This window comes from Mercurialis annua, linkage group LG6 (assembly GCF_937616625.2).
Source record: "Mercurialis annua linkage group LG6, ddMerAnnu1.2, whole genome shotgun sequence".
NCBI classification, from domain to species: domain Eukaryota; kingdom Viridiplantae; phylum Streptophyta; class Magnoliopsida; order Malpighiales; family Euphorbiaceae; genus Mercurialis; species Mercurialis annua.
Genome location: NC_065575.1, coordinates 21,177,080 through 21,186,886, shown reverse-complemented (window position 1 = coordinate 21,186,886; position 9,807 = coordinate 21,177,080). Strand labels below are relative to the sequence as shown.

The following is a 9,807-nucleotide window of genomic DNA, read 5'->3' as shown; positions in this document are numbered from 1 at the left end:
GGATTGATTTATGGCTATTAGGTTGCTTTGGTTTTGATAAGATTGATGAATGAGCTTAGTTTCAGAAACATAAAAATGGTGAATTGGTTGTTTAAGGTTGGCGGGTTTCTTTTGTTTTGAAAAGAGGAAGATGGTGAAAAGACTCCTTTGATCACTCAATTGTTTTGCCTAAATTAAATAAATTCCTTAAGTTAAACTTTACCTATTGATTTGATAATACCTTGGATTTCGTTATAATTTATAAGTGATACTTGTAAACGATATTTTTATAAACTAAATTAACATAATTACTCGGGTAATTTCGTTATGTTTCGAGTTGGTAAAAATTGGCTAAATTACAATTTAGCCCCTGAACTTAGTTATAACCTTATTAAGTGGATTTTTGATTTGTAACTTTATATAGGGTTTTAATTATAAACAAAAGCAATTATTTTGATTTCGGATATCAATTTGGCTAAAGTACATTTTAGTCCCTAATTGGCTAAAGTGCAATTTAGTCCCTAAGCTTTTATTAACTTAAAATGATTAAGTTTTTGGTTTGTAACTTGGGTTATTTAGAATTGAAGTTATTGAGTTCCGTTTTTAAAATAGATTATTATTTTGTTAATTTATTTTATAAATATAAACTTGGGTTTATATTTGATAAACATTTTGAATCGGGTTAGACTTGGGTCACCCGACAAGTGAGGTTAGCTTGGTAGTTTGTGATAACTCGGCTAACCCACTATTTGGAAATTATTTATTATTTAAAGTTTTTAAATAATATTTATATATTGGATTTTAAGCGGGAACTCAATAGACTTATATTAATTGGGCTTTATTACCTTTTGGATATATTTGTGTTATTTTGGATTGTTTATTTACTACGTGTTAATTGTGCTAGTCTTATGTGGTGTCTAGTACTCTCTAGAGTTAGGGTCTGATTTTAATAATTATTTTATTTGTCTAGACTCGTCTACTGTTCGTGCTTCAGAGGCGAACCAGAGTTAGTTGCTTGCCGGTATTTCACGCGGATTAGCAAGCTGTGAGTTTATATTTACTATTTACCGCTTTATTAAGTAAATTGTTATTTTAATATTAAATATATATACTGTACGTATATTTCGAACTGTTTTTATATTATGGCATTCTAGTTGGAACATGCTACCTAATGGGCATCATTAGGACTGCGTGCGCACCGGTATTGATCTGGGTAAGGTATATATGGAAATGTGGTAACTCGGTGTGAGCATAGCTCTCGGGACCAGGTAGAGTAACTCGGTGTAGCTCAGCTCTCGGGACTCTGGTATAAGTGTGGTCAGTGGTAACTCGGTGTAGCTCAGCTCTCGGGACCAGACCTATTGGATTATGATTATTATTTAGAATTGTGGATTAGGGTTCCAACTATTATCTGTAATATCGTTATTAAATGTTTTAAACGTTTTAAAGGTTTTCCACTTAATAAATGTAAATAGTGGTATGAACTCATCTCAGTATATCTGACCCCGTTGTTTTCCCAATTTTTCCCAGGGTTATGATCTGAAAGAGTCTGGTGATCTCCGTATTTACTTTTCCTCGGAGGTTCCATTTATTTTGATAAACTGTCAAACTATTTTATTCTTAGACCGCAGTAGTTGACTAGACGTCTTTATTATTGTTACAGTTATTTGTCGGATTGGTCTGACTGGTTATATTGCTCTGGCATGTTATGTATTTACTTCGGATTATTTATGTTATGCCTATTTAGACCCAAAATTGAATAAGCATGTTATATTAACTGTTGATTATTATAATTGCTAGTTTAGGCTGAAGTCTCGGTTGCCCCCGAGCATTGGTTTTCTGCAGGTTTATGTGTTTATGAATTAAATGAAAGGCTAGCTACGGGTTTCGGTACTACATTACCCATACCCTAGCGCCGGTCGCGATTCATGAAAATGGGTCGTGACAAACTTGGTATCAGAGCTTTGGTTTCAAACCAAGGCCATTGCTTGCTATGTGTTTACTCTGTTAAGTATGGTTGTGTCTTAGGAACTACTGTGGATATAGGATTCTGTCATGTCTTTAAAACCGTCATCTTTTGATTTTAAAAAAACATTCTGCCTACACCAATAGGATTGCGTCGAGTCAGTCATTGTATGTTAATTTGATGTTGTTAAACGTTAATTTTATTTCACTTGGGTGAACATTTTATTGCTGTTGATTTCTTGGGAAATCCTATATGTTGCTTGTTTTGTTCATACTTGGGTATGGAATATTTGTTATTTAAATTGTTGTTGTTCAATCTTAGGATATGGACAACGTTGTTCGTACTCGTGCTCGTGCTGCGGCAGAGCAAGAAGCTGTGGCTGATGATGCGATTTCCATGGAAGTCGATCAGAACGTACCACCAGTTCAGGCTAATGCTGGACGTGGTCGAGGTGGAGGTGCTGGCAGAGGTAGAGGTGCTGGTAGAGGCAGAGGAGCTGGTGCTGGTAGAGGTGGAGCTAGAGGACGCGGTGCAGCAGGTGTTCAGGCACCGAATGTGCAGCAGGCATCAGAAGTGCAACAAGCACCAAATATGCAAGCGTTCGACTTCACTACTTTCTTGGCTGGCGTCGTCGAGATGCAGAACAATCAGGCTCTACTGCAGAATCAGTGTAATATACTGGGTCAGTTAGCGCAGCAACAGCAACCTCAGGCTGGTGCTGTAGCTGGTGTTGGTGGACTTGCTGGTGTCGGTCATATTCCGACGGACAGAGAGTTGGTGATGATCTACTTGAAGTTGAATCCGACTTCTTTTGATGGTACTGGTGATGCTCTTGACTTTTTGGAGGAATTTGAGTACAACAGTCAGAGGATTCAGGCTTCTGATCGTCAATCAGTGATGCTTGTGGAGATGTCGCTGAAGGGTCCAGCTAAGGACTGGTATCGCGATAACATCAGACCAGTTATGGATACTTTGTCTTGGGCTGATTTTGTGGTCAGGTTCAGAGGTTACTATCTACCCTTCTCTGTTACTGAGAGTTTCAGAGAAAAGCTGCTCACTTTGAAGAAAGGGGATAGATCGGTGACAGACTACACTACTGAGTTTGTACGTTTGGGGCGGTTTGCTACAGATCTACAGGGTGATCAAGAGCGAGTGAACGACCGTTATGTTAGGGGTTTAGGCTCGGAGTTTCTTCCTTTGCTGATAGGGACAAACATGGAGTTTGCTCGGTTAGTGGATAGTGCGCGGCGGATGGAGAATTCGATGGTTCAGTTTGGGACGATCTCTGACCCTTTCCAGAATCAGAAGGGAAAGAGTGACGTTCCTAGTGGGGGGCAGCAGGCCCCAGTGCAGCATGGTAGTGGGAACTACTACAGTGGCTCTTCTCAGGCCAACAGGGGGAGTCGACGGACTCACAACAAAGGGAGGCATAGTGCCAGGAGTGCTCCGTACAGTTCCAGTAGCAGTGGGAGCAACCGTGGTTCAGGACGCGGGTACACTGGTGGATCGAACATTCCGTTCTGCCAGAATTGCAGACGCAGGCACTATGGTCACTGTCAGTTAGCTCCTGGAGGTTGTTTTACTTGTGGCCAGCCAGGTCATTTTTCTAGGAAGTGTCCGACATCTGGGCAGCAGATGTCTAACTCTAGTGTGGCGCAGTCATCTTATCAGCAGCAGAGACCTGCGTTTACACAGTCTGTAGGGTACTCTCAACCTGCAGCATCTTTTGGTGGCCAGCGGGGCCGTGGTTCTGGTGGCAGAGGTTTTGGTGGCCGTGGTAACGGCGGAAGAGGTTCCAACGGTTATGGTACTGGACAGAGTTCGCAGCAGCAGCCGCAGGGTCAGGCCAGAGTGTTCGCACTTACTCCTCAGGATGCGCGTGCATCAAACGCTGTGGTGCAAGGTACCATCCCGATTTCTTTTACTGATGCTTTGGTATTATTTGATGCGGGTGCGACCCATTCATTTGTTTCTACTTGTTTTGCTGGGAAATTGGGTAGAGCACCATCTGTTTTGAGTGAACCTCTAGCTGTGTCTACACCTATGTCTGAAGGTGTAGTAGTGGACGTCGTCTATCCTTCTTGTCCTGTGGTTATTCAGGGTAGAGAATTATGTGCTGATTTGATTGTACTTGACGTTCTTTCTTTTGATGTTATCTTGGGGATGGACTTGTTGTCACGCCATTATGCTTCTATTGACTGTCGAGGAAAGTCAGTCGAGTTCAGGATTCCAGGTGATCTACCTTTTTCCTTTCAGGGAGAAAAGACAGAGACACCTAAGAATCTGATTTCCGCCATCAAGGCGAAGCGGATGTTAGGCAAGGGTTGCCAGGGTTTTCTTGCTGTGGTTCGTGATTTGGAGACTAGTAGTGGTGATATGCATAGTGTTCCGATAGTGAATGAGTTCACTGATGTGTTTCCAGAGGAATTGCCTGGATTACCACCTGATCGTGATATTGAGTTTTGCATTGATGTGGTTTCTGGTACAGCTCCGATTTCGATACCGCCGTATCGGATGGCTCCTGCAGAGCTGAAGGAGTTGAAGGACCAGTTACAAGAGTTGTTGGATAGCGGGTTCATCAGACCGAGTACTTCTCCGTGGGGTGCTCCAGTTCTGTTTGTAAAGAAGAAAGACGGTTCCTTTCGGCTCTGTATCGACTACAGACAATTGAATAAGGCTACTGTCAAGAACAGATATCCTCTTCCTCGCATCGATGATCTGTTTGACCAGTTGCAGGGTGCGAAGTGTTTTTCCAAGATTGATTTGAGGTCTGGGTATCATCAGCTACGGATCCGTGATGCAGATGTGCCTAAGACTGCTTTTCGGACTCGTTATGGACATTTTGAGTTTCTGGTTATGTCCTTTGGTCTGACGAACGCACCAGCAGCGTTTATGGATATGATGAACAGAGTGTTCAAGCCGTTTTTGGATCAATTTGTTATCGTCTTCATTGATGACATATTGATCTATTCTCGGAGTGAGGAGGAGCATGCTTACCATTTGAGGACTATATTACAGACGTTGCGTGAGCATCAGTTGTACGCTAAGTTCTCAAAATGTGAGTTCTGGTTGGATCAGGTTACCTTTCTAGGACACGTGGTGTCGAAAGATGGGATCAAGGTTGATCCGAAGAAGATTGAGGCGGTCATGGATTGGCAAAGGCCAAGGTCAGTTACCGAGATCATAAGTTTTCTGGGTTTAGCTGGTTACTATCGTCGGTTCGTGCAAGATTTCTCCAGAATATCTGCACCTTTGACTAAACTGACACAGAAGGGTGTCAAGTTTGAGTGGACTGACAAGTGCGAGGCGAGCTTTGAGAAGCTCAAGGAGATTTTGACTACAGCTCCGGTTTTGGCATTGCCTTCTGGCATTGACGGTTTCACAGTGTATTGTGATGCGTCTCGGATTGGTTTGGGTTGCGTTCTGATGCAACATGGACAGGTGATTGCCTATGCTTCCAGACAGTTGAAGAAGCATGAGGTGAATTACCCTACTCATGATTTAGAGTTGGCAGCTGTGGTTTTTGCGCTGAAAATCTGGAGGCATTATTTGTATGGTGCTACTTGTGAGATTTTCACTGATCATAAGAGTCTGAAGTATATCTTTGATCAGAGAGAATTGAACTTGAGACAGAGGAGATGGTTAGAGTTGCTGAAGGACTACGACTGTACTATTCAGTACCATCCTGGTAAGGCTAATGTGGTAGCCGATGCGTTGAGTCGCAAGTCTTCAGGCAGTTTGGCTCATATTTCTGAGATTGGGCGTAGACCCATGGTTAGAGAGTGGCACAGTTTGATAGCTTCAGGCTATGGATTTCAGATTTCTCAGACTGGTTGTTTGTTGGCACAGTTGCAAGTGCAACCCGTTTTGATTGATCGGATCAAAGCTTTACAAGCTGAGGATTCACAGTTGAAACGGATTATTGAGGAGGTTCAGCAGGATGGAAATCCTGAATTCACATTTGTGGATGGTGTTCTGAGACATGGTTTGAGATTGTGTGTTCCGGATTCAGATGGTTTGAGGGACCAGATTCTGGAAGAAGCGCACAAGTCTACTTATAGTGTTCATCCAGGTTCTACTAAGATATACCATGATCTTAAGGGTACCTACTGGTGGAGCGGGATGAAGAAGGATGTCGCTGAGTATGTTTCTAAGTGTCTGACGTGCCAGCAGGTGAAGCTGGAGCATCAGAGACCTTTTGGCTATCTGCAGCCACTACCTATTCCAGAGTGGAAGTGGGAGCGGATTGCTATGGATATTGTGGTTGGTTTACCACGTACTCGACAGGGATACGATTCCATCTGGGTGATAGTTGACCGTATGACTAAGTCAGCTCATTTCCTTCCGATAAAGGTTTCGTATACTGCTTCGAGGTTGGCTCAGTTGTACATCGACAGGATTGTCAGTTTGCATGGTGTACCGGTTTCCATTGTTTCAGACAGAGGTTCTGTGTTTACTTCGAGATTCTGGAAAGCGTTACAGGAATCCTTGGGTTCTCGATTGGATTTCAGTACAGCTTTTCATCCTCACACTGACGGTCAGTCTGAGAGGACTATTCAGACGTTGGAGGATATGCTCAGGATGTGTGTTCTCGATTTTCAGGGTAGCTGGGATACTCATTTGCCGTTGATTGAGTTTTCTTATAACAACAGTTACCACGCGAGTATCGAGATGGCGCCGTATGAGGCTTTGTACGGGCGCAAGTGTAGATCTCCTATCTGTTGGGAGGAGGTCGGAGAGCGTAAACTCTCGGGAGCGGAGATTATTCAGATTACCTCTGAGAAGGTACCATTGATTAAGCGGAGGTTAGAGACTGCTTTTAGTCGGCATAAGAGCTATGATGATCCGAAGAGGAAAGACATTGAGTTCCAGGTTGGTGATTTCGTATTTCTTCGGGTTTCGCCTATGAAAGGCGTAGTTCGTTTTGGCGTCAAGGGAAAGTTGGCACCGAGGTATATTGGTCCTTATGAGATTTCGGAGAGGATTGGAGCTGTGGCTTATCGTCTGGTTCTACCGCCAGACATGTCGTTAGTACATCCTGTGTTTCACGTTTCTATGTTGAGAAAGTGCATTTCTGATCCTTCGCACGTGATTGTGCCTCAAAGTGTTGAGATTGACCAGGAGCTGTCCTATGAGGAACAGCCAGTTGAGATTGTTGATACACAAGTGCGTAAATTGCGGAACAAGGAGATTCCGATGGTCAAAGTTCTCTGGCGCAATCATTCTGTAGAGGAGTGTACTTGGGAGACCGAGTTGGATATGCGGAATCGCTATCCTTTTCTATTTTCGTGAGGTACAATATCTTGATTTCTGTGACTTTTATGATTTTACTTGTGTTACGTGTTGTTCTGATGGTAATTGCTTATCGTGTTAAATTCGAGGACGAATTTTTAATTAGTTGGGGAGAATGTAATATCCCGTAAAATTTTAAATTTATTTTGTTAATTTCCGACGTGGTTCCGGATGTATTTTGAGGGGTATTTGAAGTTTCGTAGATTTTCGTGGTTCGATTCGTTTTGGTTCGTTTTTTTTTAAAAAAAAAAATGATTCTTCTTGGTTTGTGGTTCAACCGTAGTGGTTGAACCACTTCTGGTTAACTCAGGTCTCAATCGAGACCTGAGGAAATTATTTTGGTTCTCGTTCGAGAATCCAAGGATTCTCGAACGAGAATCCATTTGCAGGCCTGGTCTCGTTCGAGACCAGGCCCTTTCCCGAACGGGATCAGGCCAAAAAGGGCCATTCCCGTTCGGGAATCATAGCAGCTTTTGGACCCCTTCGCCCAGCCCACTTCCAACCTGTTTTCGACCTACTTCCTCTCGTTATATCAGCTCGACTTCTAAACAGAAAATCTTCACCACTCATCACTGAAACCCTAGCCGTTTTCCTCTTGTTATTTCGCGGAGTATCGAAGCTGTTATCATCTTCCAAAGGTTGCTGATCCGGTAAACTTCTTTTTCCTTTTGATTTCAGTTTAACGTTTTGAACGGCAGTTCGTAATTCTGATCGTTCTCCATCGTTTCTTAATCGAAATCAGAACCGTTTGATTCCAGACGTTCTAGACTCACGTGCCTACGTTTTCCTATCTCGGTTTTGCTAAACGGTACGTAATCGATCTCGTTTCAATCGCCGTACGGTTATCGTTTTGAGTTCGGCATATTTCTGTTTTGGTTTTTGGTTTCTGCCGAACCATTTTGTTTCCCTTTGGCCATGGATTTGATTGTTTGGCTTATAGATCTCTAGGGTTATTTGTTAGTTTATGATTTCATGGAGTTATCAAACCATTTTCCATTTTCGTGTTGAGAGTTGGAGTCGGCAGTTAACGTTGTGGTTTGATTCTTCGTGTTGAATGATTATGGGTGTGTAGCAATTGTGTTATGTTGATTTGGATTGATTTATGGCTATTAGGTTGCTTTGGTTTTGATAAGATTGATGAATGAGCTTAGTTTCAGAAACATAAAAATGGTGAATTGGTTGTTTAAGGTTGGCGGGTTTCTTTTGTTTTGAAAAGAGGAAGATGGTGAAAAGACTCCTTTGATCACTCAATTGTTTTGCCTAAATTAAATAAATTCCTTAAGTTAAACTTTACCTATTGATTTGATAATACCTTGGATTTCGTTATAATTTATAAGTGATACTTGTAAACGATATTTTTATAAACTAAATTAACATAATTACTCGGGTAATTTCGTTATGTTTTGAGTTGGTAAAAATTGGCTAAATTACAATTTAGCCCCTGAACTTAGTTATAACCTTATTAAGTGGATTTTTGATTTGTAACTTTATATAGGGTTTTAATTATAAACAAAAGCAATTATTTTGATTTCGGATATCAATTTGGCTAAAGTACAATTTAGTCCCTAATTGGCTAAAGTGCAATTTAGTCCCTAAGCTTTTATTAACTTAAAATGATTAAGTTTTTGGTTTGTAACTTGGGTTATTTAGAATTGAAGTTATTGAGTTCCGTTTTTAAAATAGATTATTATTTTGTTAATTTATTTTATAAATATAAACTTGGGTTTATATTTGATAAACATTTTGAATCGGGTTAGACTTGGGTCACCCGACAAGTGAGGTTAGCTTGGTAGTTTGTGATAACTCGGCTAACCCACTATTTGGAAATTATTTATTATTTAAAGTTTTTAAATAATATTTATATATTGGATTTTAAGCGGGAACTCAATAGACTTATATTAATTGGGCTTTATTACCTTTTGGATATATTTGTGTTATTTTGGATTGTTTATTTACTACGTGTTAATTGTGCTAGTCTATGTGGTGTCTAGTACTCTCTAGAGTTAGGGTCTGATTTTAATAATTATTTTATTTGTCTAGACTCGTCTACTGTTCGTGCTTCAGAGGCGAACCAGAGTTAGTTGCTTGCCGGTATTTCACGCGGATTAGCAAGCTGTGAGTTTATATTTACTATTTACCGCTTTATTAAGTAAATTGTTATTTTAATATTAAATATATATACTGTACGTATATTTCGAACTGTTTTTATATTATGGCATTCTAGTTGGAACATGCTACCTAATGGGCATCATTAGGACTGCGTGCGCACCGGTATTGATCTGGGTAAGGTATATATGGAAATGTGGTAACTCGGTGTGAGCATAGCTCTCGGGACCAGGTAGAGTAACTCGGTGTAGCTCAGCTCTCGGGACTCTGGTATAAGTGTGGTCAGTGGTAACTCGGTGTAGCTCAGCTCTCGGGACCAGACCTATTGGATTATGATTATTATTTAGAATTGTGGATTAGGGTTCCAACTATTATCTGTAATATCGTTATTAAATGTTTTAAACGTTTTAAAGGTTTTCCACTTAATAAATGTAAATAGTGGTATGAACTCATCTCAGTATATC

The 9,807-nt window shown here is 41.0% G+C and overlaps 1 long non-coding RNA gene across 1 annotated transcript; it reads left to right on the top strand.

Moving 5' to 3' along the window:
- Positions 1 to 928: 928 nt before the first annotated feature.
- LOC130015645 (uncharacterized) lies at positions 929 to 1,756 on the top strand. Its single transcript, XR_008790946.1, has 2 exons — positions 929 to 1,024; positions 1,510 to 1,756. It is a non-coding gene; the product is annotated as an uncharacterized LOC130015645 (long non-coding RNA).
- The last annotated feature ends 8,051 nt before the right edge of the window (positions 1,757 to 9,807 follow it).